Here is an 18,185-nt window from a genome sequence, read left to right on the forward strand (position 1 = left end):
GTTTATGATGGGTTTATCAGGATGTAACTTTATCATAAGTCAAGGAAGATCTGTATGTAGCTATATACTTTGACCACCTGATGTGAAGAGCTGACTCATTTGAAAAGACCATGATGCTGTGAAAGATTGAGAGCAGGAGGAGAAGGGGACAACAGAGGAAGAAACGGTTGGATGGCATCACCGACTCAATGGACATGGGTTTGGGTGGACTCTGGGAGTTGGTGATGGACAGGGAGGCCTGGCATGCTGTGGTTCATGGGGTCACAAAGAGTCGGACACGACTGAGTGACTGAACTGAACTGATATATACATGTGTGTGTGTGTGTGTGTGTGTGATGCACTTTTATTATATTTTAGGTGTTTCTTTTTGCTTAGGTTATGATGCTTCAACCAGAATTTTTGTTGCCATTTTATAGTAGGAATGCATATATATAGTTGTCCCTTCACCTCCATGAGGGATTCTTTCCAGGACCTCCACAAATACCAAAATTCACAGATGTTTAAGATTCTTCCATAAAATAGCATCCATGGATGTGGAAAGCAGACTGTATGTTGGGGCTTCCTAAGTAAAATCTTCCTAGACTATGTATCAACCTAGTGTGATAGAGATTTGGCTACATAGTGAAGAAATATTAATGATTTAGAGAGATAAGGTTGTCTTCTGGAACAAAAACTATTTACATTTGCAAATGTTTCTTAGAGTCCACCCTACTGTACCAGTGAAATGCTACCATTTATAAACTGAATCATTAAAGCAGTATTATGTCAACTTCCCCATGAACTGCCATAGATAATAGCATATTATCTTTCAAGATAAGACCTTTCAAGGTTTGTACGGGAGACCAATAATAAGGCAACACTTTAGTTTCTAAACTGTCATGGTCTCCCAACCCATGTGTAACCTGTCCATCCCTTATAATGAAAATAGCTCAAGAATCTGAACTTTAACAAAAGGAAGTAGAAGATGAGAGTGTCTTGGAGATCTGCATCCAACCTAGAATAAGTATGGAAGAATTTCCCAAGCTTTAGGTCATGCTCAGTTCAAATAATTCAGGTTTCCAGATAGCCAAGAGACTATCCTGGAATTCCTGAAGCCCCTTGAGTGGGTCAGTAATGGCCTTTTCCTTTAATCCATTGGACCAGCAATAAATTCTTCAGTTGAATGGATTCACCCAAGCTTCATGTAACTCACAGATCTTTCCCAGTCTGGATTTTCACTAAGTCCTTAACATTTGAGCATTTGCTTTCATGTGGGCTGCTATGATCTGTTATATACCATAGAAAATTTTAGGGTGGTTCTTGTTGGAATTGAGAAAAGAAATGCCTAAGGAACAGCATTAGTGCAGTTTCAATATAACAACTGAAGATAAATTTAGGGCTTCCAGGGCCTTTAGTTATACTTCAGAAAGGGAAATACACATATCTATTTGCCTAATAATTATGAGTTATTTATAAGACTAAAAGTTCATTTTAACTCCAGATTTTTATGATATAATACAGAAGTCATCATTTTAATTCAATCAGTTGCCATCTTTGGTAGGAGAAAAGTCCCTTGGGAGTTTGTATTGAACTAGACAGTGTGGATGGTCAAAAGAATGTCACAGGGGTTGCAACCACCAGAAATAATCTGGCAGTGTAAGGGTAAGCCTCAAAAAAAAAAAAAAATGGGCACAAAAAATGAAAGAATAGGAAAAAAAGAAAACATAGGTATACATGGATATGTAACATCAGATCCCCGCATCAAGGCATTTGGTATTTTTCTTTCCAGTTCATTTACAATAGAATATAGTTACATGTATAACTTCTAATGAAGAGATAAACATGCTCTCCTGCCTCTGTCTATACTTAGATATGTTCCTATGGTCCCAGAGAGGAGGAAAATCAAAAACAGCAATATGCCATATTAGTCACAAGATTTTTACACCACCAAAACCTCATCTCAAGACATATTAGAGAACATATTCAAGAATCTTCTATGGATGAGTTAGAAACATGTCTTTATTACTGTCAGTAAGACTCATCTGCTGGGCTGAGAACTTACCCTCCTTTTGCTCTGAACTCAGAATTTATGAGCATACATTGTTCTTTATTTATGTTCTTTATTGTATACTATGTGTTTAATGTTAGACACTAATCCTTTCTAGGGCAGAACAAGAAACAGGAATAAGATGAGAACATAGGATCAGCCTTCAGAATTTATAGTTAAGAACAGGAGGAATTTTGTTTTCTTTTGGATCATTTTTAGACACACTTTGGAACTGCATTTGAAATTTGATGGGCTATAATTTAGCCATCTCATTTCATTAATAGTAAAATGTCCTCTTGCGTAAAGCAAGAAAGATCTGGGTTCTTCTTCCTTAGAAATCCCAGCAACTTCTTCAGCTCTTTTCTTTCCTGGTGTATATTTTGTTCACTCTCATGGAGTGACATGAGAGAAATGAGAACAGTAGAACCAAATTGCTGAGACTACGTCTGACCCACCGCACCAGGAAAGGCGCCTATATTCTGCCTTGGCTACCCCGCCGGAAAAGAAGTAGCTGCCTGACTATATGGCTAATACTCAACAGAAGGGTTGATAGGGTTGTTTAAAAGGTCTATCTTTTAGATATATATATATATATATATATATATATACACACATATGTATGGATATATATATCTGCTCTTTTTTAACTTCTTTCCCCATAGAGGCCATTACAGAGTATTAAGTAGAGCCCCTCGACTATACAGTAGTTCCTTATTAGTTATCTATTTTATATATAGTAGTGTGTATGTGTCAATCCCAATCTTCTAATTTGTTTTATAGATAAGTTCCTTTGTATAGTCCACATATAAGCAATATCATATGACATTTGTCTTTCTGTGTCTAACTTACTTCACTCAATATAACAATCTCTACACCCATCCATGTTGCTGCAAATAGCATTATTTTGTTCTTTTTTCTGGCTGTGTAATATTCTGTTGTATATGGGTGTCATACCTTCCTCTGTTGATGGTCATTTACTTTGTTATACACCTGAAATTAACACAACATTGTGAATAAACTATACCCCAATAAAAATTGAAAAGACACAATCACGTTATTAAACCTAACAATCAAAATATAAAAATAAAACTTTTTTTAAATTAAAAAAGTTTATCTTAACATAACAAATCTATTGTTATTATATAGATGAGCTTTCTTGATGCTTCCATGATACCTTAGTGCTGCTGCTGCTGCTGCTAGGCACCACTAAAATAGAGAACCACATCCCCTACCCCAAAAGGCAGCAGAAGCAAATGGCCCATCTAGTTCCAGTTACAAGGTTACCTTTATTCAGACATCTGGCCTCCTTTATTTTTGGCCAATAAATTGTTATTTTTATTTTTAGTTTATTAGTGACTGAATGATTTTATAATGACTACTGCGTCTGCCTTCCTAAAAATCTGCTTGCCAACTTTTAACTCAAAGTAAGAGGTGTTATTACTACCAAAGGAGTGCTTTCAGTACTCACTTTGAGATCTACTTTTCAAAAGGGTAGAGGGAGGGAAATAATACCGAATTTCTGAGAATATTTATGAGAATGGGGATCATTGCTTTTGAAATCCACTGCTTTTGAGATAATCATATGTTCCTCCATAATGAAAGTGTTCTCTTACCCAATAATTATAAAGCAGTTTCTACTCATGTAATAGTGGCTCAGAAGTGACATGCTTAACTAGCAGTCATAGACCCAGAGACCATCCATGTACCCCAAAGTAATGAATGTTGAGTTATTTCTGTGAATCTCTTGGAACTGAATGTTGGGAGTGGAATACCTTGGGTATAAGAATAGATTATGCTGTTTAGAAAATATATAATGTAGATTTTTATAGAACAAAATTCTGTAAAAGCAATATATGGGCCAAAATAGACAATAGATTAGATGAAATAATAGATTAGACTAAGTACTATTTTGGAGAAAGTTTCTCTATAAATTTAATAAATGAGCTGCTTAATAACAAGATTATTATATTTACATTCAATGAAATTCAAAATTAAAGTCATGATAGAAATTCAGACTCTTACATAAATGGTGCTCTGTGACCTGGAAAACAAGTTTATGGTTACCAAAGGAGAAAGGGGGTGGGGGAGGAATAAATAAGGAGTTTGAGATTAGCAGATACAAATTATTATATATAAAATCAATAAACACTGTCCTACTGTATAGAACAGGGAACTATATTCAATATCTTATTATATGCCACAATGGAAAAGAATATATATATGCACATAACTGAATCACTTTGCTATACACCAAAAACTAACAAAACATTGTAAATCAACTATAGTTTGATTTAAAAAGAGTGGTGCTCTGTGGCTGATCACCCAAGAAACATAGTTATGCTCTAGCTCACCTTTCTGGTTTGTGAGTGATGATACCTTTATATTTACCTTCACTCTCTCTTCTTGCCAAAATGAAACTCACTATTTGGGAGACTACCATTTACAACCATTTAATTCTACTATCACAGAGAAGGAAATGGCAACCCACTCCAGTGGGTTGCCTAGAGAATCCTGTGGACAGAACAGCCTGGTGGGCTGCTCTCCATAGGGTTGCACAGAGTCAGACAACCCACTCCAGTATTCTTGCCTGGCGAATCCCAGGGACAGAGGAGCCTGGTGGGCTGCCATCTATGGGGTCGCACAGAGTCAGACACAGTTGAAGTGACTTAGCAGCAGAAGCAGCAATAATACTATCTGCAAGTTATAAACATGGAAGTCTAACCTATGTGCAATAAACTGTCCCAGGAAGGCCTTGGTAAAACTTATTTGGCAATCTTTTGACAATACCAGGACTCTAGGTATTAACCATCTTAAGGCCATGCTGTGTAACACCCTGTCTTCTTTCTGAGTCCAGTGAGAGCTTTGGTGAACTAAGGCAAAGCTAGAGTTATGATCTAACTCCATGTAAATGACAGAACTTTTGATTTTGTCTCAAATGACAAGCAAACAAAAACCATTTCTAAACTACTTATTTGATGTTAAGAACTTCAGAATTCTCAGTAGTCAATATGGAAAAATGTAGAAATGGTATGCCATCTGGATTCTGTTTTTTTACTACCTTAATTAATAGACACATGTTTTCCAATATTAACAAATCCAGTGTATTCTAAATCATTGGTAGCAGCATTTCAAAAATCTCAAAAAAAATGTATTTTAGTGTAAAATTATATTTTAAGGAGGAATAGTCAGGGAAGAGTGGTGCAAAATCCCATGAGCAGTGGGACACCAGGAATTCTAAACAGTTAGTTGTAAACCACTGTTTTAGCTGTCAGACAGGGAATGCATGCTTTGAAAGTACAGTGCTTTTATGCACAGTTTCCAAATAACAACAATTTAAGACGTAGATATGACCATCCACTTCAGAAAAAAGATGGTGACTTGAAATTAACATTCCCTAAAACAGAAAATCAACAGAATGTTGTTAAATAAAAGGTAATGTTAATATTCTCCAGAAAGAAAAATAAACATCACAAGTGGCAACTCAACCCACTCTCTCATCATTCATATCTGAGTTCATATAGACATGTTGCCTTGCACGTCTTAACTACTAAACTAACACCACATACTTGAATATGAATATCCACATTTTTTATTTTCTTTAAGGTTGTCTTCCTTCTCTATAAATTTGTTTCATACAAAGCAAGGCTTATAACTTTGTTTTAAAATCTTCTTGCAAGTCATATTTTCCATTATCTATGATGGTTTGGTAAATGTCACTGATGGACTGAAAATAAAGAATGGCTAGTTTCAAGAGAAAAACAACATCTAGAAGTAGAGCTTAGAAAGTTAATCGAGAGTATAAAATGTAAAACTGAGATTTAAGCATAGTTGTAATAGTTGATTTTGTAAGAAACATGAAGAATATAGATGTTTCTACTACTTCCTCTGTGCATAGATCATACACTTAATCATGTTTGTTTGAAATTCAACTGAAATTAGATATGAACACCTTGGAGATAAAATGTTATCAAACCCCTCCCAGTAAAATTTAAAATTAAAGACATGGAAGCAATCTAAATGTCCATTAATGGATGAATGGATAAAGAAGATGTGGTACATATATACAATGTAATATTACTCAGCCATAAAAAAGAATGAAATAATGCCACTTGCAGCAACATAGATGGACCTAGAGACTGTCATACTAAGTAGAGAAAGTTACACAGAGAAAGACATACATCATATGACATCGCTTATATGTGAAATTTAAAAAAAAATGGTACAAATGAACTTATTTACAAAAGAGAAGCAGAGTCACAGATGTAGAAAACAAACATATGGTTATCAATGGGAGATAAGGGGAGGGATAAACTGGGAGATATGGGATTGACATGTATACACTGTATGTACACTCAGTCATGTCTGACTCTTTGCAACCCCATGGACTGCAGCCCACCTGGCTCCTCTGTTCATGGAATTTTCCAGGCAAGAATATTGGAGTGGGTTGCCATTTTCTACTCCAGACATATACACACTACTATATATAAAATAGATAACTGAAAAGGACCTACTGTATAGCACACGGAAACTCTACTCATTATTCTATAATGACCTACATGGGGAAAGAATCTAAAAAAGGGTGGGTATATGTATAACAGATTCACTTCGCTGTATACCTGAAACTAACACAACACTGTAAACCAGCTATACTAAAATAAAATTAATTTCGAAAAAAAATATTTAAGGGGGGTCAAAACATTGAGATTGTTTCATCTTTTTAAAAAAAAAAGAAGGTTGAGATAGTGAGCTGAGACTAGGTTTTTTTTTAAGCAAGTTATGGGAAGTAAGAAATAAGACTTTCTTTTCTTCACCAAGGCCGCATAGTGATGAAATAGGCTTACACTGCAACGGAACATGTTTAGGTTTGAAAATGAGGTAGACTCTTGATAGTGAGGCTTCTAAACACTGAAAGAGAAGATCTGGGTTTGTCTTCTCTAAAGTTCTTAAACCTAAACAGGATAAACTCGCATCTTTATGGAATATTCTAAATGTGTCAAGAAGGGAAGGAGCGCCTTTTCTAGGTGATTCTCATGATTCAGGATTTTCTTTTTCTCTCTCTTTTTAAAATCACTATTACTCAGAAACAAACACTGCTAAAAAGCCACCAGGACTACTAAGTGTCCTTGGCCAAGGTGAAAGCAACAGAAGTGCCACCAATGTTTTAGTGGAGAATTCTCAGGAATCTCCCTATGCTACCCTTTGTTCCATATGATCACATATATAACTACACATTATGTTACCATTATTGCCTATAATAATTGATTTACTATAAACTTGGAATTGTGGGTACAGCTGCTGAAAAAACTACTTGTGAACAAAGAGATTAGAACTTATTGTTCAGTGTTCTGTAAAGAGGTACAGTAGACTTTTAGTGGAAAAGTTAGCACATTTCACTCTCTGCTTTTTGCTCTCAGCATTCAAAGTCAGACTCATTTCTGTTAAATCATTCCCTTCCTGTGACACTAAGTATTTCTGATTCATCTCCAGAAATATGAAACCAATATGTGTTGGTGGTATTTGCTTAAGAAATAAGGGGAGATGTCCACAGTATACAAGGAGGAAAAAAAAATATATCCCCAATTCAAAAGAAGAAAAAACATATAGCCTACCTCTTCCTACCTGCCAGGTTCTCTTATAGGAACTAGAGATGCATGGATAAATGTGCCCATTGCTAAAGAGTGATCACAGACAGGAATGAGAAGCAGACATAGAAATAGAAACCTAGGATGTGAAGAGATGGGAGTTGGAGTAAAGGAAAGTGAAAAGTACTGTATAGATATGCCCGGGACATTTCTGTTCTATGCCTATGATCTTGGTGTAATTATTGATAGAGTCCTTTTACCCTCAAAAAAATGGCCTTGTTGGAACAGTAAACTCCATGGTCACCCTATGAATAGCTGTAGCTTTCAAGTCTGCCTGAGGTGGTCTAGAAAGATCTTCCCCAGGATAGGACAGAAAATCAAATAGATTAAGAATGCTTTGCCATTTGTGTTGTCTCCATCCAAAAGAAAATGATAAAACTGGGCAGACTGACTGCCTTTCATTTCTCCCAGGGTTGACAGAGGGGTAGAAAAGGTATATAAGTTCTGTGTGGTGAGGGAAGAGAGACAAGGCAAAAAGACAATTTAAACCCCTTGTTTGTATATGAAATGCACAAGAGTTGTCATTAAATGAACCATTAAATTATGAATTCCCAGAAGTTCTCAGGATTGGAGGACATAGTAAAAAAAAAAAAAAAAAAAAGAACTAGAAGCCATGATGGGGAATTTCAGAAAGACATGTTAAGATTTAATAAAAGGAAGAACATTTTGTACAAACAGAAGTCCTAGAGCAGGATTGGGTTGCCTGTGAGGTTAAGCACACCATGTCCCTGGTGGTGTGCAACAGAGACGGAATGGCCCCAGCAAACAAACTCTGGCACCAGGTCAAGACTCAGACCACAGGACTTTAGGATCCTTTACACATTGCCCTGAGATTTTATGATTCTATATGATGCATGGTGTCTTTTTGAGTAGCTTTTAAGTAAGAATCTTGTGTTTGGGGAAGTATAAATACCAGGAAACTAAAAGTTTGTGTAAGCCAAACTTCCTATGATCCAGTCTGAACACACTAAAAACGGACCAAGGAAAGCCACTGCAGAACTCACTGAGCTCATTCTTTGCCACTAGTGCAAGGTAAGCAGCCATTAGATGTGTAATACTCAGAAGACGTGCCTCACTCAGGCCTCCATCTCTCGGACTCATTTTGAGATAGAACAGCTGCAGTCTTGCTAACCAGTTTGATTTGCATAGCTCTGAGTTACATAGGGAAAACCTGTGGCAAAGCTATCATTAAAGAGAAACAAAGCAGAAGACTGAACAAAGGCTACATTCTGTGCAAAGTTGGAAGTTTAGACTGTTTCAGTAATCCTTGTCATGGTAAGATGTCCGCCCCTCCCCCACACCTAAAAACAATAGCAGACAAGTGACAAAAGAAGTCTCCCTGGAAGTAATTTAGGAGCAAAGAGTAGGGTGAACTAGAGGCTATGCATATGAAGAGAGAGAAAGAAGTTGGCATGGACACAGGGAGATGCAGCAAAACACCACCGCACTCATGGCACAAAGATACGTGATTAGGTTAGAATCCCTTCCACATCTTCCCCAGTGCATTTCAGTCGGACTATGCAGGTCGAGGCAAAAGGAACGACATCCTGATAAAGCTCAGCTTTCCAGAGGCCTAACAAAGATTGCAACACAGTTAAAGTCAGAATAATCTCACTGGGCCTTTTATATCAAATTCTTGAATATCTACATTTTAAGATGAAAACCTTTTCCAGTAAACTAGGGAGAAATGTCTTCTGCAGGCAGTGGAAGTGACCTTAGTTCTTTAGTGATTGAGAGTATCAGGGCTTTGGATAAAGGGAAAATAGCTTCACACCTTTGCTACTTAAAGATTTATGGTGAAGTATTTGAATTTCTCTAAAGTTTTGGTTTCCACAAGTGAAAAGAAATTGATAATACACACACCATAGAGCCATTGTAAAGATGATATTAGACATGTAAATTGTGTAATGCTTGTAGTGTCTGGGAAATGATTATAAACAATAAAATTTTTATTTAGCAAGGACAATTATCCATTTCTGTAACATTCTTTAGTCATCCATACCAAGCTCTGCCTCATGTTTCATCATCACTTTCTGGCTGGTTCTTAACACTCTTACTCTGTTCCCCCTTTGACTTGCTTCACTAGGTACTCTAAGTGTCTGCCTTCTCACTTCAGAACTTCATGCTTCCATGTTCTTCAAGAGGTATACCTAGAATCATTTAGAAATTCAGTGCCAATAATGGACAAAATTTGAAATCATAAAGAGAATACATGACTTTTAGGAAATACTGTTCTTGAGTTCTGAGGGCATTCTTCATGTTTTATGACATTGACTATGAGACCCATTCATGGCAGGTAAACAAGGAATAGGTATTACTATTTTGTACCCTCCTCCTAGGAGGTTAAAATGACTCACTAAAAGTCACTCAGCAATCTCAGATGAAGAATCTGAGGAGACAGTCTTGAATTCTTGACCCAAAATCTGCCCTTTGCTATGCAAAAGTCATCCTTGGTAGGATGATCCCAAGTATTAATTTTAGATTATGATATTGCCTTTTGCCAAACACTTAAAACGTTTTCTGGATTTGTATTGGGCCTCTGGTTACCCTCAGAACTTGGGGAGAAGGCCATGTAAGTTCTCTTCTCAACAGTTAAAGCAGTCCTTGTCACCAAGATTATCATATGTTAGATCACATGTCAGTGTCTGTGATACAGTCAGGCCTTGGCTTCTCAGGATCTACTCATTACAAGTGAGTTTATGGGCCTTGAAGCATATGGCCTTGATATATGATCCTAGAGCAAAAGAGCAAGGTATTTCAAGCTGGCCACAATTTTATTGACTCTAACAGGCTTGCTTTGTAGTCATTCCAATAAACTAGATGAGAAATTTCTGATGCTCCAAGCTATCCAGTCCCCAGGACTCCATTTCATGATTCAGAGTCCAACTAAACAACTCAAGAGTGCTTTTGTGTGACACTGTGACCACAGGGATAAATAATTGCTTAGTAATTCTCTTTGAGGCAGAAAATTCTAAACATGGAGAAACCATTTCCCCTTAATGGGAGCCAGAAATCCTGTAAGTGCTTGAAATGGCATTCACAAGTCTGAATGGTAAACAGATAAAAACAGGAGCGCACCAGTTGCACAAATGACTTGCTTGTCACAAACTTGTCATTGCAGTAATCTAACATTTCTTTCACAGAGCCCGATGGAAAGTATGGAACAAACAGGCCCTGCTGACGTTTTGGCTCTGCTAAGCCTTCCTCCAAGCTAAAGCATCTGCAGCATCTTCCTGTTCTAGACCCTTTATCTGCTGAAGTTAGCTGATACTGTACATGTCAAAGAAATGTTTGACTATGCATTAACAAGTTGATGACAAGCAAGTTATTCCTGCAACTGAAATGCTTCTGCTTTTAGCAGGCTGCCATTTTGACCTTCATCTTATTATACAGAAGAACCAGAACAGAGCAGAGCCCTGGGAACATTCATTATCCCAGTATCATTGCCCTAGACTTGAGATCACTGTCTAGGGCTTAGGTGTAGTGGTATAGTGAACATATCAGGCAGTTCCATCAAGTTTATATATGGGATTTTCTGGTAAAACATAAATGGTATAAACACATTAAACTGTCCCAAGATTTCCTATTACTAAAATAAAGTGAGCCACACAGAAATTCATTTCCTCCTGCACCCCCGCCACCCCAAACACACACATGCTCATACACGGGTCTGTATATAAAATGTTAATACAAAAGTCCCTTCTCATCCTCAGTTCCACCTTCCCCAGTTTCGGTTTCAGTTAGCCACAGCCATCTGCAGTCTGAAAGCATTAAATGGAAAATTTCAGAAATAAACAGTTCATTAGTTTCAAATTGTGCACTGTTCCGAGTAGCATGATGAAATCTCATGCCATTCCACCTGGGATGTGAATCATCCCTTTGTCCAGAGCACCCCACCAGTTACTCACTTAGTAGGCAGCTCGGTTCTGACATCGACCGAGATAGTACTGCAGTTCTTGTGTTGAAGTCACCCTATTTTACTTAATAGTGGCCCCAGTGCATAAGAGTGGTAAAGCTGGCAAATCAATTATGCCAAAGAAAAGCTGTAAAGTGTTTCTTTTTGTTGAAAAGGTGAAAGTTTGCAACTAAGGAAAAAAAGTCGTATGCTGAGGTTACTAAGATCTATGGTAGGAATGAATCTTCTCTCAGTGAAATTGTGAAGAAGGAAAAAGAAATCCATGCTAGTTTTGCTGTCGCACCTCAGACTGTAACTGCTATGGCCACAGTGCATGATGATGCTTAGTGAAGACAGAAAAGTCATTTGATTTGTACAGAAAGATATTTTGAGACAGAGAGATCACATTCATGTAACTTTTATTACAGTATATTGTTATATTCTTTCTATTTTATTATTAGGTGTGGTGTTAATCTCTTACTGTGCCTGATTTATAAATTAAACTTTATCATAGGTATGTATGTACAACAAAAGATATAATGGACATGAAGCTTGGCACAATCCATGGTTTTACGCATCCACTGGGGTTCTTGGAACCTAGCCCCCTTGGATAAGAAGGGGGTACTGTAGCTGAAATCAGAGTTAATGAAAATTACAACCAGTTTTACACAGTTTTTGCCAGTCCTTGGATTTCCTATCAGTAAGGTCTCCTCACCTGCTTCTCAAGTAGCATAACATCTGAACCAGTCTGAGCCTAATCAGAACCACACCCTTATCCCCTAGAAAAAGAGCTGTGTGTGTCTTTCAGCCTCCTCACAGAAACCTGGGGCAGCCCTTTCTAAAACACCACCAGTTCATCTCCAGCTTCAGCAGCCGGTAGGGAGTGCTCACACACTATGCAACTTCAGACTCTTGCCTTTCTGTTTGAGAGGCCCTTCCTGTCAGGGGGACCCACCCTTGGTGTTCCTTGAGTGTGTGTCTGGTGGGGTCCCAGGCTTATCAGCGTACAGCCAGAGCTGGAGCCTGAAACCGGAGCCTTGCCTGTCACCCCCAAGCATTCTGCCTCTGCTGGTGCCTTAGGTGGATCAGCACTTGGAGCAATGGAGCTTTCGCCCCAAAGACTTTGGCCTTTTCATAAAGCGGAGCTTCTATTGTTCATCGAGGTGTCGGTTGCCCTGCATTCTTTTCATACCTCTCTGTAAGGGTTAAGGGCAGTTGCTTGTGTCTTATCTGGTTTAAATGTTGACAGAAAATGCTGCATTCTCAGATTTTTTTCTGGTTGATGCCCCAGGTGCTTTCATTTTTAAAAGTCTTGTGTGAAGCTGATGATCTTTGTTCAGCCACGAGAACTCAAATTTCTTGCCAAAGTGGTGATGGGGCTTAATTTCTTTTAGATTTGGCAAACTGATCACAATCCTGTCTCCCAGATGAAATGTTTAATTCCCATCCTAGGTATCTCAGACTGTAATCTATACCTCAGCCTTGTTACCTCAGAAGACAGGTGGGAAAGGTATGTAAAGAGGGTCCTGTGTTTTACACAGTTAAGAATATTGCCCCAGGAAAAGGAAGTGAAGGTAGTTTGAAATGGCAATTATATCTTCTGTCACAGAAAACATGTTAAACAAACCATTGAATTTTAAAAGAAATTTTAGTGACTTTTTTTTTCTTCTTAAAGTTCCTAATATGACTTCTGTAATGATTTTCTGTTTTCTTTCTTCACAGAACTTACTTAAATGGCAAAGAAATGATATGCTATTTTTGATTCAGGAAAAAATAAAAATCTTTTTATATGGGAACTCTCTTTTTAAATATACGTTAGGGAATAGATAATGATAACAAAAAAAAATGTTCTCTCTTCCTGTTTAGAGAGATAGATGATTAGTGTAATATACATTTACTTACTTACTTGGTTGTTTGTTTATTTTAAGACAGCAAGAAAGGAAGGAAGAAAACAAAAACTCTTGTGCTGGAGTGATTTCCTTAGATTCATAGAATGGTGGGGCTGGAAACGAGCTTGGCGATAGGGCTACGCCTTTGTGGCACATGTCCACTTCACAGATATGGACACTGAGACCAAACCTGTTTTATAACAGGAACAAAGGTAAACACAACAGGACTGTGGCAGAGCTAGACCTAAATCATGGTCTTTCAATCCAGCCAATATTCTCTCAGAAATTACATAATTTTTAAAAAACTTTTTCTTTTAAACAAAGAATAATTTACATTGGCGTGCTTAAATCTAACAGGATGTTTGCTTTTGGAAAAACTGTCTGTAAATTAGCTAAGCTAATTCAGGAATGTACAGTTGAACAGTTTTGAGACATTTCTTACCAAGCTATATTTTATCTGAGTTGTATAAGGAACCATCATAATTTCAATTATTTCTTTTCTCTTATAAGATTTCATAGAAACACTTTTCCTTTCCCATTTTGGCACCTGGAAACATGAATTTTTAAATGAATCTGTTTCTTTTATAAGTATTCATTTAAGTAGGTCATATTCTAGAATTCTCTGAGGTAAAAAAAAATCTTATCAGATTAAAAGAAATCTGTTTTTTATTCCCATTTTTAGCCACATACGAATTGATCCTTGTAATCATCAGTTTCAACAAAACATTAAGTTAAAACATCAATGTTTTTGTTTGTTTGGGTTCTTTCCATTTAACACAATGGGAAAAAATAAATGCATTTACCTTTTTGCAGCTATAATAGTTATATACTCCATTTTTCATTTATGCAAAACTTATTTTTCAGGGTTTCCTTTTTGTTTCATTTCTCTATTTTTGCATTTTCCAAACATCTGTACCGTGGCTGGTGGCGAGAGTAGCTGTAGCTGGCACTTTTCCTCCGCGCTTTAAGAGAAAGAGAATTGGCTGGAATAAAACCTTGCTTCCCATATGGTTACCTTGAAATACAGCATTGAAAAGGTATTGTCTCTTTTTCTTTTCTGAAACCAGAGGTGCAGCCCAGGAACAAATAGCAATATTAATGCCAAACCACCTGTTGATTCACATCAAAAAAATCCTTGGCAATCCCCCACTTCATGTTTGAAACACCTAAATGGATAACTGATCTTTATGCATTGGTAGCATTGTATTAATATATGATGCTGGTCATTCACTTACGCCTAGATTCTACACATAGTCAAAAAGTGAATTGAAAGTTTTTCTTTGATTCAACTAAATGATCACTTTATAAGTACACTTGGCTGTGAAGTGTTTATTGATTCCTGGAACAGTTGGACCTAGTGTCAGGGACAGTGAAGAGGAAAAGATGACACTAGTGTTTTCTTTTACCTTGATCAATTCTAGTTAGGAAAAGCAGTAGTCTGTCCTGTCATTTTTTAATGTAACATGTTTCAAACATATAAAAGTATGAATTATAATGTGAACAAAAAAGAATCCAGCACCCAAGTTAAACAAACCTCAATGTGGAAAATTTATTTCCAAACCTGTTTTTATCGTGTATTATTCTAAGTTATGATAGTGAAGTACACAAATTAATTGTATAGCTTGATGAGATTTTATGTGAATATACATCCATGCAACAATATTCAATCCAATATACAAAACATTCACAATACCTAGGAGAATCCTTCATGCCCCCTTACAGGCTATATCCTCCAAAAATTTAATCTTTAACAAAAGACTAAAAACAGCATAATTCTTCTGATTTCTATCACCATGAATTAGTTTTACATAAGCCATATATTATGAGTTATATAAAATGAACTTTACTGTATGTGTCACTAAAATCTGAGTCTCTAATTATTAGACATTATTTCTGGTATTTCCCAATTGCCACCAAAATTGTAGTTAACATTTTTGTACATGTTTGGAAGCAAAGGAGGAAATGCTAAACTGTAAGAAAAAAATGCATTTTAAAATTTTATTAAATAATTTCTTATTTTTTAAAGTTTAATAACTTTACTAAGAATTATGCAATTTTTCTTTTTAAAGTGGTAGTATCGATTTATATTCTCATTAGCAGTCTATGAGACCTTCTCCATATGCTTCATAACATTTGGAATGACCAAGGTTCTTACATTTTTGTCAGACTGAGGGGATTGAATAATATATAATTTAAAAAATTTTTCACTTATAAACCACTGGGATTTCCTCATGTGTATTCATGTGTGTTACCTGTTTGTATCTTCACCTATGTTTTGATTGAGTTATTTGTTTGGCTACTGTTGTTTTGGACAGCTTTTGGTTTTGGTTTTGTAGTTGTAATATTCTGGATTCTCATCTTTTGGGCAATATAGATTGCAAATATTCTTTCCCAATTTTTAGCTTTCTCTTTTAACTGTATATAGTAGCATTTATTTTTAAATCTTCTGATTTTAATGCTGTTAAGTTTATTGATGTTTTCCTTTATGGTTTGTCCTCTTATGTCATTTTAAAATGACATAATATGATAAGATCCTTAAAAAACCTTCCTATATTTTCTTCCAACAGTTTTAAAGTTTTTTCTTTTACATTTAGATCTCTAATCTTCTTTGACATTTGGTTTTGTGTATGGCATCTTACATGCATCCTGTTTTATTTTTTTTCCATGTGTGTAACCCAGTTATCCCAGCACCATTTAACAAATTAGTCATCCTTACCCACTAATATGTAATGCCTCTTTCACCTACATCAAATCTGTTTTTAGTGTCTTTATTTCATCTAGTGGACTGTTTCTCTATTCTTGTGCTAACACCAAAGTGCCTTAATTACCATTGATTTATAATATTCTTATTATTTGGTAGGGTAAATCTCTCTACATTGTCCTTCCTTAAAATTCTTTTTGCTCTTCTTGGCCTTCTGCAATTCAATGTAAATTTTAGGGTTGTTTAGTCAAGTTGAGCAAAAGCCCTGTTGAATTTTATTTGTATTTACATTAACTTTAGATAGTAATCTGGAGGAGAATGGATATTCTTATGACATTGTGTCTTTTTAACATTGAGAGCTGTACTTGATGAGCTCTTCCGAACAGTTCTTTAATAATGTTTTATAATTTTCACCATAAAGGTCTTGCTTGATCTGATTTGTTAGAATTCCTCTCATATAACTTAATTTTCATGATATTATGTATAAAATCTGCTTTGCAATTTATTGCTTATTTGTTATTATTGGTGTATACTCAACAGCTTTGCTGCACTCTCTTACTAGTTCCACTGGCTAAACTGAAATTCTCTTAGGTTTTCAACATGGACATGTGTATCATTAGCAAATAATTCCAATTTATCTCTTAATTTTCAATTCCAATTTATCAATTAATTTTCAATTCAATTTATTTTTCCTGTCATATTGCGTTACTGAGACCTCTATGTAGTGTGAAGTAAAAGCAATGACATTAGGAATGCTCTGTTTCATTCTTTAATGGAAATGTTCTGGAAATGTGATATTTGCTTGGGATTTCGAGAAATCAAAATTATTATTGGAAAGTTCCCATCAGCTATTTAAAGTTTGCTAAGTATTTTTAATCAAGAATATTCGGGACTTCCCTGGTGGTCCAGTGGCCAAGACTCCATGCTCCCAGTGCAGGGAGCCTGGGTTTGATCCCTGGTCAAGGGAACAAGATCCCACATGCCACAACTAAAGTGTTTGCTTGCCACAACTAAAGAGCCGGTGCAGCCAAATAAATAAATAAATAAATATTTTTTTACAAAAAGAATACTCATTGAATTTTATCTAATGCATTTTCTGCATCAATAATATGATAAAATTTCCCACTAATATGTTAGTATTTTATATAATATTAAAACATTTCTTGATAGTCAACATTTCTTACATTCCTACAAAAAAATTTTTTTTACTTGGTCCTGGTGTGTTTTTTAAATCCAGTCTTGAGTTTAATTTGCTGATACTTGATATACATGTTTGCATGGGGAGATTAGTCTTTACTTTTCTTTTCTTAAAATTTTTATTATAGAGATTTGGTGTTATGGTGATACTAGCCAGGCAAAGTAAGTTGAGCAACATTTCTCTCTTATTTTTTTCTATTTCTATAACTATTTTGATATTATACAGATTACCTATTCTGAAGATTTGGTTAAATTTACCTCTAAAATCATCTGGACCTAATATTTTGTATTAGTAGGAGGTAGGTAGTGTAAGGTAGATATTTTATTATCATCAGTTCCTTTACTTCCATAGCTATTGGTTTATTCAAGTGTTATAGTTCTTCTTAAGTCAATTTTAAGGAGGTGTTTTTGGAAAATACACAGTTAACAGTTAATCTACACTTCAAATTTATTTGCACAAAGCTCTTCATAAATTCTTATGATATTTAATTTTATCTTTAGATGTGTTCCCTTCTTATTGCTAATATTATTTATATTAACCTCTTCTCTTCTTTTACTGGCTGTTAGACATTTTTGTGTTTTATTTACTTTTTCCAAAAATTAGCTTTTGGGTTTGCTTATTGACTTGATTGTGTCTTTGCATTCTATATCATTACTTTATGCTTTTGTCAACATTACTTTTTCTTTCTATTTTATTATTTAGATCATTTTTTCTAGATTCCTGAGTTGATTTTTTTTCATTCAATTTTAATACTTTTTATTGTTTTTCAAATGAATCTGTCTTGAAATTCTCATTCAGGTGTCTCATTAGCTGCATAACATGTCTTGATATATA

The 18,185-nt window shown here is 35.7% G+C and overlaps 1 protein-coding gene across 44 annotated transcripts in view; it reads left to right on the top strand.

Annotated features, from left to right (window-relative positions):
- ZBTB20 (zinc finger and BTB domain containing 20) overlaps positions 1-18,185 on the top strand; it is an 846,735-nt gene that overhangs the window by 579,605 nt on the left and 248,945 nt on the right. For 4 of the 44 annotated variants that reach the window (XM_061167148.1, XM_061167133.1, XM_061167134.1 and 1 more), the window contains one exon: positions 14,390-14,489. The exons of the other annotated variants lie outside the window; for them this stretch is intronic. The gene's annotated coding sequence lies outside the window, so the exon portion shown is untranslated. The remainder of the gene's footprint in view (positions 1-14,389; positions 14,490-18,185) is intronic. 44 annotated transcript variants of the gene reach the window in all.

Source organism: Dama dama, chromosome 19, assembly GCF_033118175.1.
Source record: "Dama dama isolate Ldn47 chromosome 19, ASM3311817v1, whole genome shotgun sequence".
Lineage (NCBI taxonomy): Eukaryota > Metazoa > Chordata > Mammalia > Artiodactyla > Cervidae > Dama > Dama dama.